This window comes from Vidua macroura, chromosome 4, assembly GCF_024509145.1.
Source record: "Vidua macroura isolate BioBank_ID:100142 chromosome 4, ASM2450914v1, whole genome shotgun sequence".
In the NCBI taxonomy this organism is placed as follows: Eukaryota; Metazoa; Chordata; class Aves; order Passeriformes; family Viduidae; genus Vidua; species Vidua macroura.
Genome location: NC_071574.1, coordinates 3,424,286 through 3,437,200, shown reverse-complemented (window position 1 = coordinate 3,437,200; position 12,915 = coordinate 3,424,286).

Below are 12,915 nucleotides of genomic sequence, written 5' to 3'. Positions count from 1 at the left end.
TACACATTTAAGTAGCTGTGCAAACTTTCTATCTCAGTGTCTGAGTTTTGTACTGCTGACCCTGATGCAGTCTGGTTTAGGCACGGTTACTGAAACCACACAAAATGTTTATGATGAGCTAAAAGCTAAGAAAACCCCGGGAGACAACTGGTTTGGGATTGGGTTTGCATTTTTTCTAGGATGAAGTCATATCCCAGCTCCACATCTTAAAGGCAGGAGTAGTAATGAAAGGCTCTTGTGCTTTACTTTATTATAAATACAGATTTATATATACAAAATCGCAGAAAGAGTTTGGTATGTTGTGAAATGTCTTGGCATGGAAAATAGGTTGATGGGGGGGTGGAATAAAAAGCAAAGAAAAGAAGTGGAATCACTTGGAGCAGAGGGATGGCACAAATCAGTCAGAAAGCAAGTGCATCCTCTGAAGGCTGCTTCGGTCCAGAAGGCCTGAGCAACCCTGGAGGCTTTGTGAACAGAGTGACCTTGTGAACAAAGACAGATTTTCATTCCTTTCAGTTTCTATCATCTCTTCTAATCAGGAAAGAAACAAACAGAGCCATGGAAAAAACTAAGCTGCTGATTTCCAACTTTAAAATGGAAAAAAACGGAGGAGCCAGCTGGTGAAAATATTCAAGGTGCAAATAGCTGACATCAGCTTTGGTGACACCCAGCACAGCTGTCATTGACACTGAGGTCAAGAGTCTTTTATTGCAACATGAGATTCAGTCATCTGTACTGCAGCCAGCATTGGTACCAAACAAAATATAAATTCCTTGTTGAGATGACAACCCCTGGCCCGTTCAACAAGGCAAAACGGGGAAAACAAAGGCAAATGTGCTGGTAAGAGTCCTTGATAGGAATCTGAGGGGAAGGAATTGCAAAGAGCTTATGAGGGACTCAGAATTGTTTGCATCTGACCTGGTAAATTACATTACATTAATAATAGTCTGTTTCCTTTCTGGAACAGAGCAGTCCCCTGTGTTTGTGCTGATGACCAGGCCTCTGACTTTATTTGATAGGGTAACACGTTCCTGCTCGCTCTGTAAGAGCATTCTGATATCCCAGTATGTGGCCTCTTGCAGTTGAGCTCTTTGCCTTCTGTTGTCCAGGTTCCTGGTCATTCCCAGCTCATCATCAGTCTAGTTGTTTCATTCTTTCTTAGAAGCAAGGACTGATCTTCCCCTTGCTGTAACTACTTTCTTTTGCAGTCCTAAAAATGTCTAAGGAGTTTATTTTCTAGAAATGCAGTGTACTCTGTGCAGCCTTTTTAAGGAAGGCTGCCATCCCAGCTTATTTAATGAGTAAGTCTTACAAAGTTGTTCTCTTCCTTGAAAAAGTTACTCATGTGACTAAAACACGTGGCCTTTCTCAGCAATTCCTAATCATAAAAGGCCTGCTGACAGTACACAGAGATCTGGCTGGTGGCAGAGTGTTCCCTTCCTGAAAGCTAAACTTTGTTGCCAGAAAACTAAAATGCCCAAATTCTGACACTAATACTGCTTTGCTGCTTCTACAACTGCTTTTGAGATAAAAAGGACAAAAGGTGAAGGTCAAGCACAAGTGATTAGCCTGAATGGTATCCTACTTCCAGCAGCATACAAATTTGACTGTAGCATCCTTTGTTTAAGTACTTTTGAGAACTAAATGCATTACTTCATAAAAAGTATTCAAGTGTCACTGAAAACCCCCAGAGGCATTGATACATCCCAAAATTACTTGTAGCAGTGAAAAATCTTGGAAGAGGAAATAATTGAGGTTCAAGAAATAATTTTACTTCAAATATTTTCTTTTACTGTGTGCAGAGGTAGATTTTACTTTTGAGAATTGTTCTATGAAATGAGCAATGGCCTTTTCTCCCCCTCCCATGTATTTTTTGAGTCTTAGAGAACTTCAGTTATATCTCTGGCCATTAGTCTTTATACTAAAAATTCTTAGTTCTTAATATAGTCTCAGAAGCTTCCAGAGAGGGAGAAAAAAGCTCCCTGGAACTGAGAGCCTGGGAAGAAAGAATGGTTTTTGGGTTACAAGTGAACACTGTGTGCTGCTACACATTAAACCACACTGACTACAGATGTCACTGCTGGCTGACTCCTACCTTTAAAAGCCCACTTATAAATACAGTTATAAATACTTGGGCCCAAGTGCATAGTAAATGGCACGGGTAAGTCTCGGGCACAAGATGGAAGTAACTTTCTGTTGCAGATAGGAGAGATGGTTCTTAGGGGAAGAACTATGTTGGATGTCTGTTAATTTCCTTTGGTGTAAGGGCTGTTACATAGGAGAAATTGGTCAGTGTTTGTCAGTGTTTACTGCTAGGAAGACAGGAATAATTAGTCTTAATCTACAGGAGAGAAAATTTAAACTAGACAATGAGAAAACCTTTCCTGTAATTAGAGTGTAAGGAATCAATAGGAGAAAACTCATTAAATGCAGCATCCCCATCAAAAAGGTGGTGGAAGCTTTAAATTTTTCAGTGGTCTGTTGATTCTCTTTAAAGGCTTAATAGATAAGTATTTGTTCAGAGAAGGTTGAAGTTGGATTGTAGGTACACATAGTGGAGCTGAGTAGGTTCATCTGAACTCGGTATTTATACATATGCATTCATGACAAGAAAATGCTGTGACTCAGTGGAACCTGATGTGACCTGTAACAGAGATGTTAGGAACTTTAGACTTAATGGTTCCAGCCCACAATGTGCTGGCTGCTTTCTTTTACTCTCCTGTGCATCTGTGCTTGATTGGAATGGGCCTTCAAGCTGCTATAATGCGGAATTGACTGAAGACATTATTTCAAGTTTTGTTGACAAGTCAATAAAGTAGTATAGGTTAGCTTGGAAAAAAAAAAAAAAAGCACATGAAAACTAGATTTAACAGTAAAAGAAAAAACTACTTGTGTGGCAGAAGGACCTGCATAGGGCCATAAATCTGGATTTGTGTCTGGATATATTTGGGAAAAGGGACTGTGAGCTAAACCCAGCAAGATTTAAAATGTTTTCCAAGTTCACTTTTTAAGTTGGCTCGGAAGTTGAAAGATGATTGAAACAATGTGACAAGCCTTCAAGACAAATTTTTTTCAGAGCATGCATTGGCTTTCCAATTGTATTGGTTTTGCCTATAAAATTGTGTAATCAGTTTAAAAATTATCCTTTCTGCATTTTTTCCCTGTTTTTTTCTCAGTTTGCAATTGCAATAACAATTTCCATGCAGGATTCTGGCTTATTGTTTCCTTCTAGCCTTTGATTAGTCTCTACAAAATGCCTACACCTAGTCACTACTGTTTAAACAGAGCTGTCACAAATAAAAGTAATGCTTATAATCTTTACAAATTCAGACTTGCAGTGTCCTTGAGAGGAGATGAGTAAAAGCAATCCTGCGAGCCTTGAACAAAACCTGGGTGCTGCCCATGTAAATGTGGTTGTTGCTGACGAGGCAGGAGCACTTGATGCTTCACCAAGCAGGCTTGGCTGTCCACGGTGAGGGATTCATCATTCATGAGTGATTCCTTCAGACCTCCCAGTCCATGTGCACCACCAGAGGGACATCAGCACGGACAGGAGGTAAGGAGAGAATTGATGGAGGTTTGGTAGAGCTGATTATCCTGCGGGAGCAAGGGCACAGTTTTAGGGACAGCCCAGCTGTGCACCGTGCTAAGTCCAGGTTTGGCAGTGAGATCCGGCAGAGATGAGAACGCAGTTCACATCACTGATACCTCAAACATTTGCCCTGCCTGTAGTGATTAAACTCTGGGGGCTCAGTTCACTCCAGCGTAGCAGGACCGGTTCAGACGTGAGCTTAATTAAATCACTGCGGTGCTCACCGCTCAAACAGTTTCTAAACTGATGTAATTAAATCAATCAGGGCAGAGTCTTTATTCAAACTGTTGCTCAAGTACTTAATCTGTGATCAAAGAGATCATTTCTCCCTGCTGCCTGTGTGCCCTGGCTATCCCTGGAGTGTAGCAGAGCATTCATCTTTATTTGTTGCTATCCTGCCCTGTATCAGACTCAACTGTTTAGAAAATAAATCAGCCAAGTCCCACTTACAGATCTAAGGCAGCCTTATCTGTTAAGCTACTATCTGTTAGCATTACTGTATGAAACCCCAGTAAAAGGCTATAGGAGGAAATCTGGTAAAGATTGGACTGGACAATGTTGATAAGGTCATGAATGACCCTGGTATTGATATGTAAAACATTAATAAGATAAAATTATTTATTTTGTCTGCTCTGTATTTGTATTCAAAAAAAAGATGGCTAATTAAACCCAAAAGCAGACAATTTGAACTGCCTCTGGGAAAAAGATATAACTATACAACAGCAGACACACCTAAATATACACAGGAACAGTTTTATATATGTATGTAATACTGGAGTAGCCTGTAGAACCCTGTGCTGCTAAAGGTCATGGAGCTTAACAGCTCAGGTAGATGCAAAGGAGACATCTGCTTTGATAACAAGAAGACTCACAATTACCTCAAGCAGGTTGATTAATTAAAGTGCAGTATTAACATATAACTCATAAAATCATTAAAGTGCAGTATTAACTTTAGTGCTTCGTTGCAGGTGATGGAAAAGGCGTCTTCATTTTTTCGATATCTGCTGTATACTTCTTCCTTTTTGGCATCTGGTGTGATGCATGTTTGAAGCCTGGATGAGTCAGTGTCAGTTACCAAATTATACTTCACATGGCAGTATATTCTGATATTGTTATGTAAATCCGGTGGTTTACCTAAACAGCTCATCTATCTGCAGAACACATACCTGTGTGTACTAGAATTTTTAGGCAGTATAAAGATGTAAACATTTTTTCAAAAAAAACCCAGTCCATTTATTTAAAAGCAAAACCTGTTGTCTTCTGTTGAGGGAAATAATGTTGTTTTTTTTCTTAGCTTTCCCATGTTTGATACAGTTTGGGAAATGAGAAAAAATGTCTCACTTGTGCTTCATTTAGTTTGAATTTGTTGATTTAGTAAGTGTTGTCATTTCCAAAAGCATTTTCAAGCCTTGCTGTCATAATGAAGCCAGACACTTTGCAGTTAATAACTCTGGAGTTATCTGGAAATGAAAAACAATGGCTGTGACTTAAGAAAGCAGAACCTTGCTACATTTCCTCCTGGTTGTTTCCATCACCAAGAGGTCCTTACTGACAGTAGCATCTGTGCTTAAATATCTTTTTTTGTAATGTGTATTCAGCTAGGAAGACATAATTCCATAGATAAGGTACCAAAATCTCTAGCTGGGCTTCTGCCAGCCTTAACTGCTTCTAAGAAGATTTTGTTCACATTTGTGAACTCTCTGCTTTGCACATAAAATGCTTTAAGACATGGAAGAACACAGAGCCTAGATTATCTTAACATAGGCTTGCTACAGAAGGCACCTCTGTCTACCAGAAAATATCACATTATAATGCACTTGATTTAACAACTGTGTGGCTACAGTCACAGCTTCCTGGGGAAAAAGAAAAGTAGAGGTCATGCTTCTACCACCTGACACTGGCCAGAAGGCCTGCCTGTACCACAGAATAACAGAACTAGGTTTAAGTGTGGCTTGAAAACACAAATAGAGGATCCAAGAGATGTGAGGTAACCCTTCCATTCCATATTCAAAGGAGTGCTATGTTTGAGGGGCACACTGCCCTTCAAAATGAGGTGACGTCAGTGAGAACCATCAGATGTCTGGAAACCGCACAGCCTGTTAGTAAACATGAAGTGAGAGGAGTTGTTTAGCCCAGGAAAGAGTCAGCCTATATTGACAAAAATAGCAAATGTGAAGGGATCAGTCTGTACAGTCACATTCCCTTTAAGCAGGGCAGAGATAGGGGTACCTAAATCATATCAAATGAAATTTAGGTTAAACATCATGGACGAGTTGTGTAGCTGCAAGGACAATTGAGCATTGAATGAGTGGCCAGGGGTGTTGTTGATGGTGGTGATTCCAGCACAATGAGGAACAGCCCAGACAAAAGGTGCTCAAAAGCAAGCATACTAGTTTTTAGTTATTCTCCAGGCAGTCTCTTTTCCCAGGGCTCTCCCACTGATTCCCTGTGGATTTAACTACTTTGTCCCCACCCCACCTATGCTAGCTACCTTCAGAGGGCCTGACAGTTTACATGTCCTGTGCAATTCTTGGCAGCTTCGCTGGGTTTGGAGTTTACTGCTACTGTGTAAGACTGGAACACAACCTTGTGTGCCTTACGATTGAAATATTACCTGTCCACTGATACTAGTTCACGTAAAGAAGGTGCAACCTACTCCACATCGCAAGGCTCACCTAGAACCTAGACCAGCAACACTGTAGAGGAGGAGGTCCTCCCACTCCCGCCTGATCAGGACCAGTGCACACAGCATTTTGCAAGGGCTGAAAAGCAGACTAGAATCCTGGCTGGGCAGCCAGAGCCTGAGTACACAGCCTTGCCCTAGGACAGCTTCCTCTTTGCTAAGTGAGTATCGCTGACAATCTGTTGGTGGTTTTCACTGTGTCTGTTTCCTGCCCTGGAAGCTGCCCCTTTTTAGTGTTCTGTGGTCCAGCCGTGTCCAGTGCCTGATGACTGCTTTACGGACAGCTGCTACCAAACGCAGTGGGAAGCACAAAAGAAAAAATGGGTGCATGTTCCAACAGCTGCTATCCAAAGAGCCTTCTGGAGCTTAATGCACAGCAAGCACTTTGTACTCAGCTAGAGACAGTCTTTTTTCAGCCACATTGCCTGACAAAACAAAAACCATCCCCTGTCTATGTAGTCCAACTGTTTCATAGCAGCTGATGTTGCAGCAAAACCCCCATCCCTCCAACTGGAAAGAGACCCCCATTAGTAATGCAAGGTTTAGCACTGCTGCTCAGCTCCTGGGGCCTCTTTGACCAAGGCCTTCGCATCCATTCCAGGGTGGGTGAGAAGCTAACCAGTTGCAGTCATCTCAGCTCACCAAGACAGAGAGAGCCAGGTTAGCCATGATTCCTTCCTGACGTGGCATTTCTGTTCATGCTTCCATTCACACACGGAGGATTGTGATAATTTATAGCTAAAGCTCACGCCAGTTCTGCCTGGCTCTGCCCCCAGAAGATTTGGAAGTTTTTCTTGAAGCTAACGTTGGTGATGGATTATCAGTGACTGACCATTCAAATAGCCCAGTCACACAGTGTTCTGCTTCCACTGGTCTCTCACTTGTCATTTGTTTCTCCTGAAGGTCCCATGTACCAGGAGCTCTAATCCTCCACCAGGAGCTCTAATCCTCCACCAGGAAAATCTATTTAAGTTGTCCCTGTAATCAGGTGTACAATAGTGTATAATCTTTAAGGCAGACAGCATACTCCCCATGCAAAGAAAGCACTTGCATTTACCATGTGAAGCCTGCAAGACAAGTTTTCCTTTAACCTACCACCTGATAAGTAAAGAGCTTTAGCAGGGCTGTCAGAATTCCCTGAAGCAGAGGCTATAAAGAAGTAGCATTTGGCAAGAGCTGCTGTCATCTGCGAGACTGCCTCTTTGATCCTCCTTACACTTGTGTAATCATGCCAACATCTCTGCAAAACAGAGCAACAGAGCTGTTGCGTAAAGGTGATCTCTCTCACTTGCTTTTTTCCTCTGATGGAATTTTTGCTTGGTGACTTCTATTTTTGTACATTAAGAAAAGCCCCGCACCTCCTTCTCTACAGTCTCTACCTTTGTATTGCAGCAATTACCTGTGTTACAGATATTTCCTTGATTTCTCACTACATTTCCAGTACCATATTGTACTGCACAAAAACTGAAAAGTAATTAATGAAGTCAGGTAGGAAACCTGGTCTTGAAGAGTCACCCATTGCCAAGAGCTGACTTGGCGATGCCAAAAGCTGTGGCAAAACTCCAGGCAATCTCTTCCAGGGACTGGTATTCATGTAGTGCCAGTACATTCATGTACCTTTCAAAACACTGTCATTGAAGACATTGGTCAGACAACGTTAATAAAAATTCAAGAGTGTTTCCCGTCTGAACCTCTTCTGATTTCTGAACCCTGAACATAAGCATCAGCCACACTTCTGAGCTTTTTTGCCATGTTCTTTTTAACATGCCAGCTATGATTTTATTATCAGTGAATTAACACAGAAAGGTAATCTTGAGAAAAGAAATAAGCACGGGAGGTTTAAAGCTTTTGAAGTCAAAGTCTCCCTTAATTCTTGTAAGAAAAATTTTATGTACCTCATTAAAGAACATCCACTACATTAATCATTCAATATTCACTGTAATATATCAAGATTAACAGTATAAAAGTACAGGTGTAATACAGAATCAAACAGAAATTACTGATTTACTTGAGACCCTCTGTACATCAGATGAAAGCTGAGGGAGACAAAGATATAGGTACAACTAGCATGCAAGCTTTTGCTTCCAATTATGATCAAACTACCAAATCCTTTTGCTGTTTATGCTTCACTAGACTGCTTCTGTTTCTAAAAGGAACAAGCTGTGTCCAAGCTGCTAAACTGAACTTATCTAGAAAGCATGAAATCAGAGCTTCCCAACATGTGCCTTTACAGTTAACATCCACCACAAAATTAGTACTTTCTTTAAGAACATGTGTTTTAAAGTGAGCATGTGTTTAAAGGGAGCATCTTTGGAAGCTTTAAGTAGGTATTTTTAGAATCAAAACCAAACAGAATTTGGACACTCAAAGCACTGCCTGTATTCTGTATTGGTGTAGCAGCCAGTAGAACAGGTCTTGGTTGACAACCAGAGCTCCTGTAAACTCACATGATGTTTGTCTTTTAAAGAAAACTAACTCCTGCGCTGTCATCTACTACTGTGGGAATTATGTCCTTCAGAGGATCCTGCATTTTACACAACTCTGGGTTATGTCCTTTTTAGGAGCAAAGGGAACCCTTGCATTTACCAGTACTTTAAATACAAGGTGCTATTTAGAAAATACCCACTGTTGGACTCCCTTTCCTTTGGGACCTGCAACACAGCTCCATGTTTCTATGAAGCAGTTGCTGGAGTATTCTTGAATACAGAATTGGAATGTGGGAGCAAGTCCAGTGTTAATTGTAAACATGGCATGAATTGAGTGACCAAGGGCAGCAGACCAGGTCCAAAAGTTATCAGTTTGCATTTGATCTTAAATATTGGGCTTCCACAAGTATGTCTATTTAACAGATTTGTCCCCTACTGGTGTATCTTATTCTTTGTACAGTCATTTATACCAGCACACAGAGATGAGATTTATCTGGATCAGAGTGGTAACATGCACTCACTTAACCCTTCTGTCCTACATATTCATCAGTCCTTTTCCTTCTCTTGTTCTCAATTTACATCTAAGATGACATTTCGGACAAGAGAGCAGAAGAAAAGATCATTATTCTCTGCAGCACAAGGGCCAGATTTTCCATTGCTTTCCACCATGCCAGGGAAAGGCAGTTGGCTTCACTGTGGCTCAAGAGGAGCACAGAGCAGCCCAAGTGCTTTGTGTCCCTCTTTGAGCCAGCTACAAGGACAGCAGGAGATGAGGTGGGAGGTCAGGTGTATAGCTCATAATCTATAACCTAAACAAATTCCATCAGCTGGGCTGCATCACTTACTTGTGCCCTCTGAATGCCAAAAACTCAGTAAGCACACAGAAACTTTCTCAGGACACCTGAGCTGTAGGATTAGTTTTCCCTCGGCCATTCACAGAAAGGGACACAGCCTTAAATTGATCTGCTTGGTTCAGCAGCATTAGCAGGCTCCCTTACTACCCAAGAGCTCATCTCATTACCCAAGAGCTCATCTCCCTTCCAACCAACAAGAAAATTCCTTGAATGCCAGAAAAACTAACTCTTGCTCTTTCTTGCCCAGGCAGTGCCTAGTAGTGTCTTTGGATCCAAATACAGTTTTAGCAAAGTAATTGAAGTGATAAATCAGGTAAAATCTACAGCAGAGTGCCATGGGGATCATGTTGATTGTTACTGAACTGCATTGCAGCAAACAGGAAAACAGCAAGCAGACCCACTCTTTCACCCCAAGCTGCAGGTAAAGAACAGCCCAAGCCATATTTGACTAGCAGGAACCTCTACAGCAAAATTTAAAACCTAATGTAATTGTATTGTTGGCATGCTCTTCACACCAGTGTTGCAGTGCCAGAGGGAGGCAAAGAGAAGTTTTCGATTTATTTTTGAAATTATGAAAAACCTCCAGCAACGTTAAGGGTGAAATTTGAAGTATTTAAAGAATACGGACTTTGTATGCAGTGCTCCCCAGTGATGCTTGACACCTCAGATGGGAATCCTAAGGCTTAGGCAGGATCAGTCAAATTGCTTCTCCTGACAAAACTGGTCTAAAACTCTGTTTCCGTTTTTCTGACCTATGTTCTCGTGTAATGATAATTTGCAAGCTGTGGGTATTCAGCTTCACTGAAGGGACAAACAAAAAGTTTTCTGCTGCAAAACAGTTTAAGCAGTTGGGAGAGAGAACTCACACCTCATCTCTTCTCTGCAAAACACAGCCTTACTTCTCATACTCTATTTTGAGCCATTTCAGCATCAGTGCATGCCTTGGTTTTGACCTATTATGGGAGGCTAATACACATGATCTGTGCACTCAACATATTTCACCATTTTAATGAGCTAATACACATTGTTATCAACAGCATATTTCTTGTTTTAATACCTCGATCCTGACAGTCTGAAGTATGTCTTTAATAGCTCAGAAACAGTCCTGCTGTGAGGGGAATGAGGCAGTGCAAAGCAAGCCTGAAACACGAAAGCCTGTTCCAGCTCACCAGCACCTTGTGCCAGCGGAGCACTGCAAGCTGAGTGACACGCAGGGCTTGGTTTCAGACAGGTGGCAGAGCTGGGAAGGCAGAAATCTTCCAGGCATAACTCCCATTAACCTCTGTGCCCGTTTCCAAAGGGAACTGTCATTTCCCTGTTGGTAAGTTTTCATCCGGGCTGCTGCTGACAAGCCATCAAAGCATTTAGGCAATCCTGCTCACAGCACCAGTTGTACAGTCACAGGGGAGAGGACAGGAGCTAGACCTGAGAAGTCTTTTGGCCTCCTGCTGTGCTTAGATTATGATTTAATGCTAAAAAGTTGGCATAGTAACCAAATGCTTGGCAAAAAAAGGCCAAGGAATGGGTCCAGAAGAGGGCCAAGCAAAAAGCACTGCCCAGCTCTTCCACAGGCAGATCTGTGCCCTGCATACCCATCTCGTCAGCACTTCTGTAGCAGCCAGGGTTACAGCAGAAGAAGGCATTATTAATAAGCTAGGCAGGTCTGCAATAAGTGAATAGCAAATTTCTCCAAAACACTTGAAATGGACCCTGGCGCCTCATTCAGGCTCCTATTGCTCCGTCCACCAATTGCCACACGTTGCCAGGAGACGGTCTTGCTCCACAGGAGGACTCGCCACTGGCTGCCATTGTGCTGTCTCTCTATGTCCCCCTCCTCCCCTGCCCTGCTCTTGCTCTCTCCAATAACAGAAGCCTGGCAGTGCTCTGTTTCTCAGTTCTGACACAATAACTTATTTTAATTTGAAAGTTTTCAAAAGCTTTTTGGTTTCTCTGCAGTGATTAACTGAGCAAAATCCCCAGTCTGCACAACTCCAGGCTTGCGACATGCAGGCTGGAAAAGGGACGCAAGTGCCTTAGAGGGTAGGGCTGGTCTAAAGGGGGATTAGTGACCACTCGTTTGCTGCATGAGCACCTTGGTTGCGTCTCCTGAAGTCCAAGGTATTATGTTTGGGCACCTGGTTAGGGTACACAAGTTCCATTTAGTCTCACTGGGACTAAATTTAGTGCTGGGAACTTTCTGTAGTCCATTGGAGCATGCCCTTGGCTATTTAAATGTTCCCAGACTGTTTTTGATCATATAGGGCCTCAGAAACCTCTCTTGCCTTTGGATATTGGCAAGCTTAGTCCCATGCACATCAGAAAAGAAGCCATTTATTCTTCAGCCTTCCTGAGGCACTTCCCTTATACCCCTAAGGAAACCTTTAAAGTATAGACTTGGTACAGGCCAATATAGCGTCACCTTCCCACGTCTGTTGGTGCCAGTGCCAATCTCGTGCTTCAGAGAGTTGGGCTGCTAAGCAGATAAGTGAAGTTGAAGGTTAATCAGTTCCAGGGTTGGTGTGCCAAATACTGTGAGCCGAGGATCAGTTTATGCTGCCATTTGGCATCATCTTCCATGGTCAGAACAAGCTGAAAGGTGGCAGTTGAGGAGGAGGCTGCTGTTGTGACAGAGACCTCGGCACTGAAAGGCTCCAACACAACAGTGTGGTCAGGGCGTAACTAGAGAACACAGTACTTCAGCTTCCTCGAGGACCTTGGAAAGCAGACAGAAAATGAGCAGGGATTTTAATGTGCTCTTTGCAGGGACTTAATGACACAGCCTGTCCCTGTGCCCGTGGGGAGGGCAATTCCTTTGCCTGTTATTCTCAGTGCTGCATCCAGACTGAAGCATCATCCTGTGTCTACCTGGATAAGAAATCCTTCACTGTCTGCAAGTAAATTAAACTGAGTGTCCAATCTCTGTCACTCCAATACTTCTTTTTCTAATTCCAGTGTTCCTTTTCTCTGTCTGATACTTCACCATCCCACCTCTTTTCCCTCCCTAATGTCAGAGATTTCCAAATGCTCTTAAACAGACACACATCAGCTCTTTCCCTCCATATCATATAACACAGACAAACTGACACAAAGAAAATAATTTTCATTAAGTGGACAGGCTAATCAGACTAATGTATTTAATTTCACCAGAATTTCACTGTTCCGTTTCCAATTCACTCTGGCACCATGGCACATTCCCCTCATTCTTCCTTCCCATCACTACAAGCAGTGACAAATGAGTTACATCTTGTTGCTCTTCTGAGACTCTGCAGTTGAAAAGGACATTGGAAAATGAAGTATCAACCTCACTGTTTCCAGCTCACAATCTGAACAGAGGAGCTGTCTTGTGAGTGCACAGGAGTG